At 38.7% G+C, this 13,492-nt stretch overlaps 1 long non-coding RNA gene across 1 annotated transcript in view; it reads left to right on the top strand.

The window, feature by feature from the left end:
* The window catches only part of LOC131170440 (uncharacterized), a 30,682-nt gene extending 27,550 nt beyond the window's left edge, over positions 1–3,132 (top strand). The window contains exons 2-3 of the long non-coding RNA XR_009141189.1: positions 2,311–2,374; positions 2,998–3,132. This is a non-coding gene — a long non-coding RNA (uncharacterized LOC131170440). The remainder of the gene's footprint in view (positions 1–2,310; positions 2,375–2,997) is intronic.
* The last annotated feature ends 10,360 nt before the right edge of the window (positions 3,133–13,492 follow it).

The raw sequence follows: 13,492 nt of genomic DNA, 5'->3' as shown, positions 1-13,492 counted from the left end.
CTGGTATATTTCACTGTTCCGGTGACCGGTGTCGGTTCGGATAATTATTGGGATTAGGGCCACACTTAAGACAACATGAGAAGCCATAAACACAAATAATTAGTAATGTTTAATTAGTTAACTATAAATAAGAAAAACAGAACATAAGAGGTTAAACGAGCCGAGAGTCACAGCGATGAGTGACCTCCTGAACGCATCACAAGTCATTTTAAACCCAAATTTCGAACCGTAAAAAGTGACGCTGTGGTCCTTAGGACCCTTATGGACACAGTGGAAAAGAGAAAATCATAAAAAAGAACTGTTAAGTCAGTTAAATAATTAGGTCAGGGAACCGGAAGAAATATTGGATTATTTGCAAACCGGGATGAACCGGCGAGGGGTAATTTGGTCAATTGACCCCGAGAGCTGACTCCTGACCTAACTGTCAAATAAAATCGGAGAAAAGAAAATTTCGGAATCAAGAATTAAATTAAAGAACTAATAGAAAAAAATAAATAGGAAAAAAAAAAAGAAAGAAGTTAGAAAAGTCAAAGGTGATGTCATAAAAGAATTAATTAAATGAATTATTAAATTTGGACTTTGTGGTCTTCCATAAGCAAAAAACGTATAAAGGAAAGAAAAGAAAAAGAAATTTATTAGAAAGCTCTTCTTCTTCCTAAAGTGACACCCCACCTTCCTCCATAAATCCTCCATGAAAGCTCCTTCCTTAAGCTTACACTAAGCTTAATTTTTCATTACCCAACCTTAATAACTCTCATAAGAACTTCATTAAAGCTTGTAGTTGCAACTTGAGAAGAGAATTTCAAGAAGAAAGAGGAGCTAAAGATAGGGTTTTGAGGATTTAAGTGAGGTGAGCATTTCAACTTGTTACTTTCCATTCTTTCCATTTTTAATGCATCATTAGTTGTTGAATTAGCTTGTAATGTGTTAAAATGAAATAAAAATATGGGGAAGGACAAACTGAAATTTTGGCCAGCCATGGATGTGGGAGAGTTTGATGTATTTTGAATGAATTAAATGTGTTAGTAAGCTTGCATGAGAATGGTAGTAAGTTGGAAATGCATAAATGGGAATAAATGCAACATTTTAGTGTAGTTAGGGTTTGAATGTTAGGGTTTGTGAACCAAAATTTGGAGAAATGCATAAAAGGCATGTTTGACCTATTGTGAAGTGAAATAGTGGTCAATTATGACCAAATGAATTGTGTGGGAATGGTAGGAAATTAAACCAAATTCGTAGGTCAATGGTCATGCTGCTGGCAGCATGACCAAACCTACTTTGAAGGACCAAAACTCAAATTTTACAAGCCTAATGGATATGCCACCAATTGAAGATGAAAATAGACATAAAAGAGCACAATTTTCATTAAGGAACCATGGCCAAAAACTGACCAAAACTTGGTGAAACAATTGACCAAAGTGAAATGATAGCAGGCTGCCACTGCACTAAACTGACCAAATGAATAGTAACTGTTCATTTGGTCATAACTCGAGTTAGACAGGTCAAATTGACCTGAAATTTGGCCAGGGGTTAGAGGAGATATAGATCTAAAACTTTCATGAAGAACATCACCCCAAATTATGCCATTAACCCATTCAAATTATTGAGCAAAGTTGAGTTATCAAACCTGCAACTCTGCAGATTTTCATTTGGGCAGTAATGTTTGGATAGCTATAACTCTCTCTAGAAAACTCGGATTTAGGCGATTCTTGAACCGATGGAAACCTAAGACATAGTAGAACATTTCATATGAAGAAAGTGAGATCAAATTATGAAATTAACTTGATCAAATTATTGACCAAAGTTGGATCAAAATCTGCCAGAACCCAAAATTGCAGCATGAACAGTGCACGTGAACAGTAAACTTATTTTGGCCATAACTTGAGCTACAAAACTCCGATTGAGGTGATCCAAAAATGAGAATACACTTAAGACAATAAGGAACATTTTCTATGAAGAAAGTTTTGTTAAATTCCAACAGTAGTTCGACCAATGGAATAGTGCAACTTCAGAGAACCAAAACCGAAAATTGGCAATTTTGCCAAAATGACCTAAGCTTTAAACAAATGACCAAAACCAACAAGTTTAATGACCAAAATGTGGTATGTGGGTGAAGTTAGAGTTCCCATACCTAGTAAGCCTTAAAAAGTCAACTATTTGACTGGAATAGTGCAGTGAATAGTAACCCAAAACACAAAATTTCGAGAACGTCGAATTTAACACGTTAGAGCTAGGTAAATGTGGAGCTAAGTTTATTTTGGATTTATTTTAAGTTCTAGTACTGAAACATTGTGAAATTGCGTGTTTCAGTGGAAAAGAATACCGGGACAGAACCCGAGGAGTCGAGTCAAGGCCAACAGGCGACTCGTTTGAGGTTTGTGCACAACGTATACTTTTATAATCATCTTTTGCATATTGTTTTGAATAATGCGAAATATTGGATTATGGCATTCTTATGATGTTTGATTTAAATTGTGAAAGTTATTGTGTACATTTGAAATGACAATGTTTAGCAAATTGTTAAGATAAGTTTTGAAACCACAGTGTCATGACCATATATTTGAACACCCCTCTAGCACGACTAGTGGGGGTAATTAGTTTCGAATTTTGATTCCTTCTCTGGGGAAGTGTTGAGGTGTGCCAGTAGAAGAGGATGTGAATGGATATCCATATATTTGAGCTAGCTAGCCTTGTGATATGATTTCTCTTTAGCCTCTGGCTATCGAGATTCATGTGATTTCTCTTTAGCCTCTGGCTATTGAGATTCTATTTGTTTCGAATGGCATGATCTAGCTGTGGGTTTTGTGAAATGTGTTTTGATACTTTGAAATGAACTTGGTTTACATTTAAAATCTCACAATGCATGATTTGTATTTAATTTTCATGTTTAGCCAAATCTTTGAATAAATGTGCTTTAAGTTTTGCATAAAGATTATTTTAGTATATTGTGCACCACTGAGTCCTAGTACTCAGCGATAGCTTTTATTGCTGTCGCAGATACAGAGATTAGAGGAGCAGCAGACTGAGCTGCTGAGGTGTGAGAAGCTACCAGCCTAAAGTTTTCGGGTATAATTTATACCCTAACTGTAAATATTTCTTTTGATGTATATATTGCACATAAATGTATGGACATGTACATGGGTCTTGAGCAGCTTGTACAAAGTTTGTATAAAAGTTGTAATAAATTTTAGTTTGGACTTTCTAAATGTAAATTTTAGTATGATGAATATATAAATTGTTTATCTTGAATGGAATATGAATAAATGATATTGATGGACAGTATTTTGAAGGAATTATTGAACTTGTGAATTTGAGAAATTGATTGAGATTGAGTATTAAATTGAAGCAGCTGTTGAGAGAAAATTTTAGAAGTCCTTTTTACAGGTATTTGAAGAATGGTTTTCTCAAAATACAGAGGAAACTCTGTCAAAATTTTTATAAAATTTGCGGAAAAATAAAATGGGCCAAAATTTCCAACTAGCTTTCCACTTAATTACATGTTTTAAATACTTATTAGAAATGCTCACCACTTACCAAAAGTAAGAAATTTGTTTTAAAATCCCTTGTAGGGTGCTTAATGAGTTATCGGTAGGTGAAGTTCGGTAGTTCATTAAGTATTCTACGGGATCATGTTATGCCTTACAGAGGGGTAAGGTGTGACATGTTTTAGTGGTATCAGAGCAAATTTTTGAATTATGTTTTAAATTGTGAATTTGTGTCTTTTCTTTGTTAAGTACAACTGCTCAATGTCCATAATTGTTACATATAGTGCATTACATCATGAATATGAACTAACGGAGGGAAATCTCCTTGTGTTACTTGTTCAGGAGATACCCTAACTTCAGCTTGAAATGGAAGAAGGGGATCGCTCAGTTGAGCAGTCTGTTGAAGCTGAGGCATAAGGGGAAGCCCTAGCTTTACCGAATGTTAGTGGGTCAGCAGCACCAGCCCCACAAATGCTGCAGTTCCCTGCACAGTTTGCACAGCAGATGGCTGCAATGTTTCAACAAATGGCTGGGGGGATGCCTGTTCAAGCTCCACCCCAACCACCAGTGGCACAACCACTGCCTCCAGCCAGACAGTATGACAAGTTATTGAAGTATGGGGCTGCAGAATTTAAGGGTACAGTAGACCTACTTGAGGCAGAGCAATGGCTTGAAAGAATGGACAGAGTATTTAAGAAGCTGCACTGCCAAGATGAATTGAAGTTTGAGTATTCTGTGTCTCTATTGCAAGGGGATGCGTATGACTGGTGGAAGACCATCTCCCACGCCTTGGTCGAACCACCGATCTTGACACAGGATGACTTCATCAGAGAGTTCGCATGCAAATACATCCCGCATGCATATGTTGATCGAAACTGCAAGAATTTTTGAGTTTGAAACAAGGGAACCGATCAAGGGCGAGTATGAGAGGGAGTTCTCCGCCGAGTCACTATGCGGAGAGTCTCCTACTACCAAGAAGGCAAGGTGCAAGAGATTTGAGACGGGTTTGAAGCCCAAAGATAAGGATGCAAGTTGTGGGATTTCGACACAAAGAACTTCTCGTAACTTATGTCCCAAGCACTTGAACCGAGAGAGTTGAAGCGAAGCAACCCCTGAAGGAAAAAGTCGAGAAATCGAGAAAAGACAAGGGGGAAAAATCAGTTGAGCAAAGTTCTGGTGCTACCTCTGGAAAGAAAAAGAAGTTTAGTGGACCCAGCAGGGGTCGAGGTGGAAGATTTGGCAGAGGCAGATTTTCTGGACAGAGACCCCCTAGGTCTGGTCAGCAGTCGAGCAGGGGTTCACATTCTGCCCGCCCCTGTGAGACTTGTGGCAAGATTCATGGGGGGGAGTGTTATTGGGCCACTGGAGCCTGCTTTAACTGCGGAGGCAAGGGTTATTTAGTAAGAGATTGCACTAGTGCTCCGTCTTCGAGATTTGGTCCAGCTCCTACTACTGCCGAGGGATCTATTCAGAGTCCTGCTCCCAGAGGTTCACAGTCATTTGGCAGAGGAAGAGGCAGAGGTAGAGGCACTACTTCAGCAATCAGTACGCTTGGTCAATCAGCACAAGGAAGTGCTTCAACCAGAATCTACGCAATGAAACAGCGAGAAGAGGCTGAGACTTCTGATGTGGTAGTTGGTACATTCTCTATCTCTGGTCAAGATGTATTTGTATTGTTTGATCCGGGTTCAACCCATTCATATGTTAGTGCTAGCATAGTCAATTCACTTGCTGTTCCATGTGTGCAAATGGGTTTTGAAGTGCTAGTAACTAGTCCGTTAGGACAAGAGGTCCGGGTCAACAAAATCTATAGAGACTGTCCTTTGGTGATCCAAGGACATGTTTTCCTGTCAGACTTGATTGAAATGCCCTTCAGAGAGTATGATATTATCTTAGGCATGGATTGGTTAGCCAGGCATCATGCTATGATTGATCAGAGATCAAGATACTACTTTTGGTCTCCTCTGCATTGGTGATGTGGTCATACACGGGGAGAGGCATTTACTGCCATCAAACATCATTTCGGCTGCACTAGCCAGAAGAATGATCAGAAAGGGGTGTGAAGCATACTTGGCACATGTGATAGACACCCAAGTGGGGAGTCCAGCACTAACGGACATCCCTACGGTATGTGACTTTCCGGATATGTTTCCTGATGAATTGCCAGGATTACCTCCATAAAGAGAGGTGCAGTTTGAAATTGATGTTATGCCTGGTGTGGACCCAATCTCCATAACGCCATATAGAATGGCACCTGCAGAATTGAAAGAGTTGAAAGTGCAGTTGCAAGAGTTGCTTAACAAGGGCTTCATTTGCCCTAGTGTGTCACCTTGGGGAGCGCTAGTATTGTTTGTAAAGAAGAAAGATGGCACTCTCCGCTTGTGTATTGATTATCGGCAGTTGAATAAGGTGACAATAAAGAATAGATATCCATTGCCCCGCATTGATGACTTGTTTGATCAGTTAAGGGGTGCAGCTGTGTTCTCTAAAATTGACCTGAGATCAGGTTATTATCAGCTGAAGGTACAAGAGCAAAGTATTCCTAAAACTGCCTTCAGAACCCGCTATGGCCATTATGAGTTCCTAGTTATGCCATTCGGGTTAACTAATGCTCCGGCTGCTTTTATGGATCTGATGAACACTATCTTCAGACCATACCGACCAGTTTGTAGTGGTATTCATAGATGATATATTGGTTTATTCGAGGAATGCAGAAGAGCATGATAGACATCTGCGGATTGTACTGCAGACTTTGAGGGAGAAACAGCTATATGCCAAATTGTCGAAGTGTGAATTTTGGCTGAAAGAAATATCTTTCTTGGGGCATGTAGTATCAGAAGAGGGCATCAAGGTTCCAAGTAAGATTGAAGCTGTCCTTAATTGGAGGCCACCCAAAAATGTCACAAAGATTCGTAGTTTTCTGGGTTTAGCTGGATACTACCGTAGATTTGTGAAGGGATTTTCCATGTTGGCATCTCCATTGACCAACTTGCTTAGAAAAGATGTAAAATTTCAGTGGACGGATAAATGCCAGCAGAGTTTTGATGAATTGAAGAGATGTTTGACTAAAGCTCCAGTCTTGACTTTACCTATACCGGGTAAAGAATATACAGTCTACAGCGATGCTTCTCATAATGGGTTGGGTTGTGTGTTGATGCAAGATCAAAATGTCATTGCCTATGCATCACGCCAGCTGAAACCGCATGAGAGGAATTATCCAACACATGATTTGGAGCTTGCAGCCATTGTGTTTGCTCTTAAGATCTAGAGACATTATTTGTATGGGGAAAAGTGTTACATTTATACAGATCATAAGAGTTTAAAGTATTTGGGCACCCAGAAAGAGCTGAATTTGAGACAGAGGAGATGGTTAGAGTTGATAAAAGACTATGATTGTCTGATAGACTATCAGCCAAGGAAAGCTAATGTTGTGGCTGATGCCTTAGGTCACAAGACTATGGCAAGTCTATGGGTTACTCCTTTGTCTTTGGTGCATGAGTTAAGATCATTGCATGCCAGCTTAGAGATTAATGATGAGGGGTAGACAGCAGTTGCATGGCATGTACAGCCAGTGTTGATTGATCAGATTAGAATGGCTGCTCAGAATGATCAGAAGTATCAGAAGTTGATGGAAAAAGTCCGACAGGGCAAGAAACTAGAATTCTCAATCAGAGATGATGGTCTATTGCTACACCAGGGCAGAATATGTGTTCCTAGTGATGTTGATTTAAGGCAGATCATTTTGAAGGAAGCACATGAGTCTCCTTTTGCCATGCACCCTGGTGGCACAAAAATGTATAGAGGGCTAAAGGAGCATTACTGGTGGATGGGTATGAAGAGAGACGTGGCAGAGTTTGTGTCCAAATGCCTAACTTGTCAGCAAATAAAGGCAGAGCATCAAGTACCCACTGGGTTGTTACATCCACTACCAGTGCCGGAATGGAATTGGGAAAGAATAACAATGGATTTTGTGATGGGACTTCCGAGGACACAGAAGAGTCATGATGCAGTATGGGTCATTGTCGATGATCGACTAAATCTGCTCATTTTCTACCAGTCCGGATGGACTACAGTTTAGAAAGATTGGCCAAGTTATACATCGATGAGATTGTGAGATTGCATGGAGTGCCAGTATCTATCATGTCAGACAGAGATCCTAGGTTCACTTCTAGATTCTGGGGTAGTCTTCAGAGAGCCCTAGGAACTAGATTGAACTTCAGTACTGCATTCCACCCACAGACAGATGGCCAGTCTGAGAGGGTAATTCAGATCTTGGAGGACATGCTACGGGCTTGTGTGATTGAGTTTGAGGGCAGTTGGGATACACACTTGCCTTTGATTGAGTTTGCTTATAACAACAGCTATCAATCAAGCATTGGGATGCCTCCATATGAAGCTTTGTATGGCAGAAAATGTAGAACCCCGTTGTGTTGGGATGACGTGGGTGAAAGAAAAATGATTGGACCCGAAATTGTTCAACAGACTGAAGAGAAAATCAGGGTGATCAGGGGTCGACTTAAAACTGCATCGCATCCAAAAGTCCTATGTTGATTTGAAAAGAAGGGATATTGAGTATGCAGTGGGTGAGAAAGTTTTCCTCAAGGTTTCTCCTTGGAAGAGAATTATGAGATTCGGCCGAAAGGGGAAACTAAGTCCTCGTTTTATCGGGCCATATGAGGTATTGGAAAGAGTGGGTCCTTCGGCATATCGGTTGGCACTACCTCCAGAGTTGGAGAAGATACATAATATCTTCCATGTGTCTATGTTGAGGAGGTATCGATCAGACCCATCTCATGTACTACCAGTAGAGGAAATAGAAGTGAATCCAAACCTCACATATGAAGAAGAACCCATAAAGATTCTGGCTTATGAGGTGAAGCAGCTACGGAACAAGCAGATACCATTGGTAAAAGTGTTGTGGAACCATCATTCGGGCCAAGAAGCTACTTGGGAACGAGAGGAGGACATGAGGAGACAACACCCACAACTGTTTAGAGATTGATACCAAGTAAAATTTCGAGACGAAATTTATTTAAGGGGGGTGAATTGTAACACCCCTATTGGTATAGCCTGGTATATTTCACTGTTCCGGTGACCGGTGTCGGTTCAGATAATTATTGGGATTAAGGCCACACTTAAGACAACATGAGAAGCCATAAACACAAATAATTAGTAATGTTTAATTAGTTAACTATAAATAAGAAAAACAGAACATAAGAGGTTAAACGAGCCAAGAGTCACAGCGATGCGTGATCTCCTCGGGAACGACTGCGAAGTCATTTTAAACCCAAATTTCGAACCGTAAAAAGTGACGCTGCGGTCCTTAGGACCCTTATGGACACAGTGGAAAAGAGAAAATCATAAAAAAGAACTGTTAAGTCAGTTGAATAATTAGGTCAGGGAACCGGAAGAAATATTGGATTATTTGCAAACCGGGATGAACCGGCGAGGGGTAATTTGGTCAATTGACCCCGAGAGCTGACTCCTAACCTAACTGTCAAATAAAATCGAAGAAAAGAAAATTTCGGAATCAAGAATTAAATTAAAGAACTAATAGAAAAAAATAAATAGGAAAAAAAAAGAAAAGAAAGAAGTTAGAAAAGTCAAAGGTGATGTCATAAAAGAATTAATTAAATGAATTATTAAATTTGGACTTTGTGGTCTTCCATAAGCAAAAAACGTATAAAGGAAAGAAAAGAAAAAGAAATTTATTAGAAAGCTCTTCTTCTTCCTAAAGTGACACCCCACCTTCCTCCATAAATCCTCCATGAAAGCTCCTTCCTTAAGCTTACACTAAGCTTAATTTTTCATTACCCAACCTTAATAACTCTCATAAGAACTTCATTAAAGCTTGTAGTTGCAACTTGAGAAGAGAATTTCAAGAAGAAAGAGGAGCTAAAGATAGGGTTTTGAGGATTTAAGTGAGGTGAGCATGTCAACTTGTTACTTTCCATTCTTTCCATTTTTAATGCATCATTAGTTGTTGAATTAGCTTGTAATGTGTTAAAATGAAATAAAAATATGGGGAAGGACAAACTGAAATTTTGGCCAGCCATGGATGTGGGAGAGTTTGATGTATTTTGAATGAATTAAATGTGTTAGTAAGCTTGCATGAGAATGGTAGTAAGTTGGAAATGCATAAATGGGAATAAATGAAACATTTTAGTGTAGTTAGGGTTTGAATGTTAGGGTTTGTGAACCAAAATTTGGAGAAATGCATAAAAGGCATGTTTGACCTATTGTGAAGTGAAATAGTGGTCAATTATGACCAAATGAATTGTGTGGGAATGGTAGGAAATTAAACCAAATTCGTAGGTCAATGGTCATGCCGGGCAAGATGACCAAACCTACTTTGAAGGACCAAAACTCAAATTTTACAAGCCTAATGGATATGCCACCAATTGGAGATGAAAATAGACATAAAAGAGCACAATTTTCATTAAGGAACCATGGCCAAAAACTGACCAAAACTTGGTGAAACAATTGACCAAGGTGAAACAATTGACCAAATTGAAATGATAGCAGGCTGCCACTGCACTAAACTTACCAAATGAACAGTTGGTCATAACTCGAGTTAGACAGGTCAAATTGACCTGAAATTTGGCCAAGGGTTAGAGGAGATATAGATCTAAAACTTTCATGAAGAACATCACCCCAAATTATGCCATTAACCCATTCAAATTATTGAGCAAAGTTGAGTTATCAAACCTGCAACTCTGCAGATTTTCATTTGGGCAGTAATGTTTGGATAGCTATAACTCTCTCTAGAAAACTTGGATTTAGGCGATTCTTGAACCGACGGAAACCTAAGACATAGTAGAACATTTCATATGAAGAAAGTGAGACCAAATTATGAACTTAACTTGATCAAATTATTGACCAAAGTTGGATCAAAATCTGCCAGAACCCAAAATTGCAGCATGAACAGTGCACGTGAACAGTAAACTTATTTTGGCCATAACTTGAGCTACAAAACTCCGATTGAGGTGATCCAAAAATGAGAATACACTTAAGACAATAAGGAACATTTTCTATGAAGGAAGTTTTGTTAAATTCCAACAGTAGATCGACCAATGGAATAGTGCAACTTCGGAGAACCAAAACTGAAAATTGGCGATTTTGCCAAAATGACCTAAGCTTTAAACAAATGACCAAAACCAACAAGTTTAATGACCAAAATGTGGTATGTGGGTGAAGTTAGAGTTCCCATACCTAGTAAGCCTTAAAAAGTCAACTATTTGACTGGAATAGTACAGTGAATAGTAACCCGAAACACAAAATTTCGAGAACGTCGAATTTAACACGTTATAGCTAGGTAAATGTGGAGCTAAGTTTATTTTGGATTTATTTTAAGTTCTAGTACTGAAACATTGTGAAATTGCGTGTTTCAAAGGGAAAAGAATACCGATGTAACCCGAGGAGTCGAGTCAAGGCCAACAGCGACTGCTTGAGGTTTGTGCACAACGATACTTTTATAATCATCTTTTGCATATTGTTTTGAATAATGCGAAATATTGGATTATGGCATTCTTATGATGTTTGATTTAAATTGTGAAAGTTATTGTGTACATTTGAAATGACAATGTTTAGCAAATTGTTAAGATCAGTTTTGAAACCACAAAGGTCATGACCATATATTTGAACACCCCTCTAGCACGACTAGTGGGGTAATTAGTTTCAATTTTGATTCCTTCTCCGAGAAGTGTTGAGGTGTGCCAAGAGAAGAGGATGTGAATGGATATCCATATATTTGAGCTAGCTAGCCTTGTGATATGATTTCTCTTAGCCTCCGGCTATCGAGATTCATGTGATTTCTCTTTAGCCTCGGCTATTGAGATTCTATTTGTTTCAATGGCATGATCTAGTTGGGTTTTGTGAAATGTGTTTTGATACTTTGAAATGAACTTGGTTTACATTTAAAATCTCACAATGCATGATTTGTATTTAATTTTCATGTTTAGCCAAATCTTTGAATAAATGTGCTTTAAGTTTTGCATAAAGATTATTTTAGTATATTGTGCACCACTGAGTCCTAGTACTCAGCGATAGCTTTTATTGCTGTCGCAGATACAGAGATTAGAGGAGCAGCAGACTGAGCTGCTGAGGTGTGAGAAGCTACTAGCCTAAAGTTTTCGGGTATAATTTATACCCTAACTGTAAATATTTCTTTTGATGTATATATTGCACATAAATGTATAGACATGTACATGGGTCTTGAGCAGCTTGTACAAAGTTTGTATAAAAGTTGTAATAAATTTTAGTTTGGACTTTCTGAATGTAAATTTTAGTATGATGAATATATAAATTGTTTATCTTGAATGGAATATGAATAAATGATATTGATGGACAGTATTTTGAAGGAATTATTGAACTTGTGAATTTGAGAAATTGATTGAGATTGAGTATTAAATTGAAGCAGCTGTTGAGAGAAAATTTTAGAAGTGCTTTTTACAGGTATTTGAAGAATGGTTTTCTCAAAAAATAGAGGAAACTCTGTCAAAATTTTTATAAAATTTGCGGAAAAATAAAATGGGCCAAAATTTCCAACTAGCTTTCCACTTAATTACATGTTTTAAATACTTATTAGAAATGCTCACCACTTACCAAAAGTAAGAAATTTGTTTTAAAATCCCTTGTAGGGTGCTTAATGAGTTATCGGTAGGTGAAGTTTGGCAGTTCATTAAGTATTCTACGAGATCATGTTATGCCTTACAGAGGGGTAAGGTGTGACAGATTATGCCAGGTACAGCTCCAATTTCAATTGCTCCGTATGGGATGGCACTTGCTGAATTGAAAGAGTTAAAAATCCAGCTGCAAGAATTACTAGACAAGGGGTTCATACGCCCCAGTGTGTCACCGTGGGGAGCTCCGGTACTGTTTGTAAAGAAGAAAGATGGGACGCTGAGGTTATGTGTTGACTACCGGCAGTTAAACAGAGTAACAGTGAAGAACAAGTATCCGTTGCCTAGAATTGACGATCTGTTTGATCAGTTGAAGGGAGCCGGTGTGTTTTCTAAGATTGATCTCAGATCAGGGTATCATCAGCTAAGGGTTAAGGATGCAGATATGCCTAAGACTGCATTTAGAACCTGGTATGGGCATTATGAATTCCTAGTGATGCCATTTGGGTTAACAAACGCTCCAGCAGCATTCATGGACCTTATGAACCGTATCTTCCATCCATACTTAGATCGGTTCGTAGTGGTCTTCATTGATGACATCCTGGTGTATTCCAAGGATAAAGTAGAACATGATGAGCATTTGAGAATTGTTCTGTAGACTCTAAAAGAGAAGAAATTGTATGCTAAATTGTCCAAGTGTGAGTTCTGGTTGAATGAGATTGCATTCCTTGGACATGTAGTATCAGCTGAAGGGATTAGAGTGGATCCCAAGAAGATTGAAGCAGTGATGGAATGGAAGCCTCCGTAAATACAACCGAGATCAGAAGTTTCTTGGGGCTAGCTGGATATTATAGAAGATTTATAAAGGGATTTTCCCTGATAGCTGCTCCAATGACCAAATTACTACACAAGAATATGAAATTTGACTGGAATGACAAGTGTCAAGCCAGTTTTGAGAGGCTAAAGGCTATGTTGACAGAGGCACCAGTGTTAACACAGCCAATGTCTGGAAAAGACTTTGTAGTCTACAGTGATGCCTCACACAATGGGTTAAGGTGTGTACTCATGCAACAAGGGAAAGTGGTCGCATATGCTTCTAGGCAGTTAAGGCCACATGAAAAGAATTACCCTACTCATGATTTAGAGTTAGCAACAATTATCTTCGCATTGAAGATATGAAGGCATTACTTGTATGGAGAAAAATGCTAGATATACACAGACCATAAGAGTCTGAAGTATCTGCCAACCCAGAAAGAACTTAATTTGAGACAGAGGTGATGGATTGAATTCCTGAAAGATTATGATTGTGTGATTGACTACCACCCTGGGAAGGCAAATGTAGTCGCTGATGCTTTAAGCAGAAAATCTATTGTAGCATTAAGATCT

The sequence above is a fragment of the Hevea brasiliensis genome, chromosome 11 (genome assembly GCF_030052815.1).
Source record: "Hevea brasiliensis isolate MT/VB/25A 57/8 chromosome 11, ASM3005281v1, whole genome shotgun sequence".
NCBI lineage: Eukaryota > Viridiplantae > Streptophyta > Magnoliopsida > Malpighiales > Euphorbiaceae > Hevea > Hevea brasiliensis.
The sequence above is the reverse complement of the archived record's forward strand: the minus strand, read 5'-3'. Positions and strand labels throughout refer to the sequence as shown.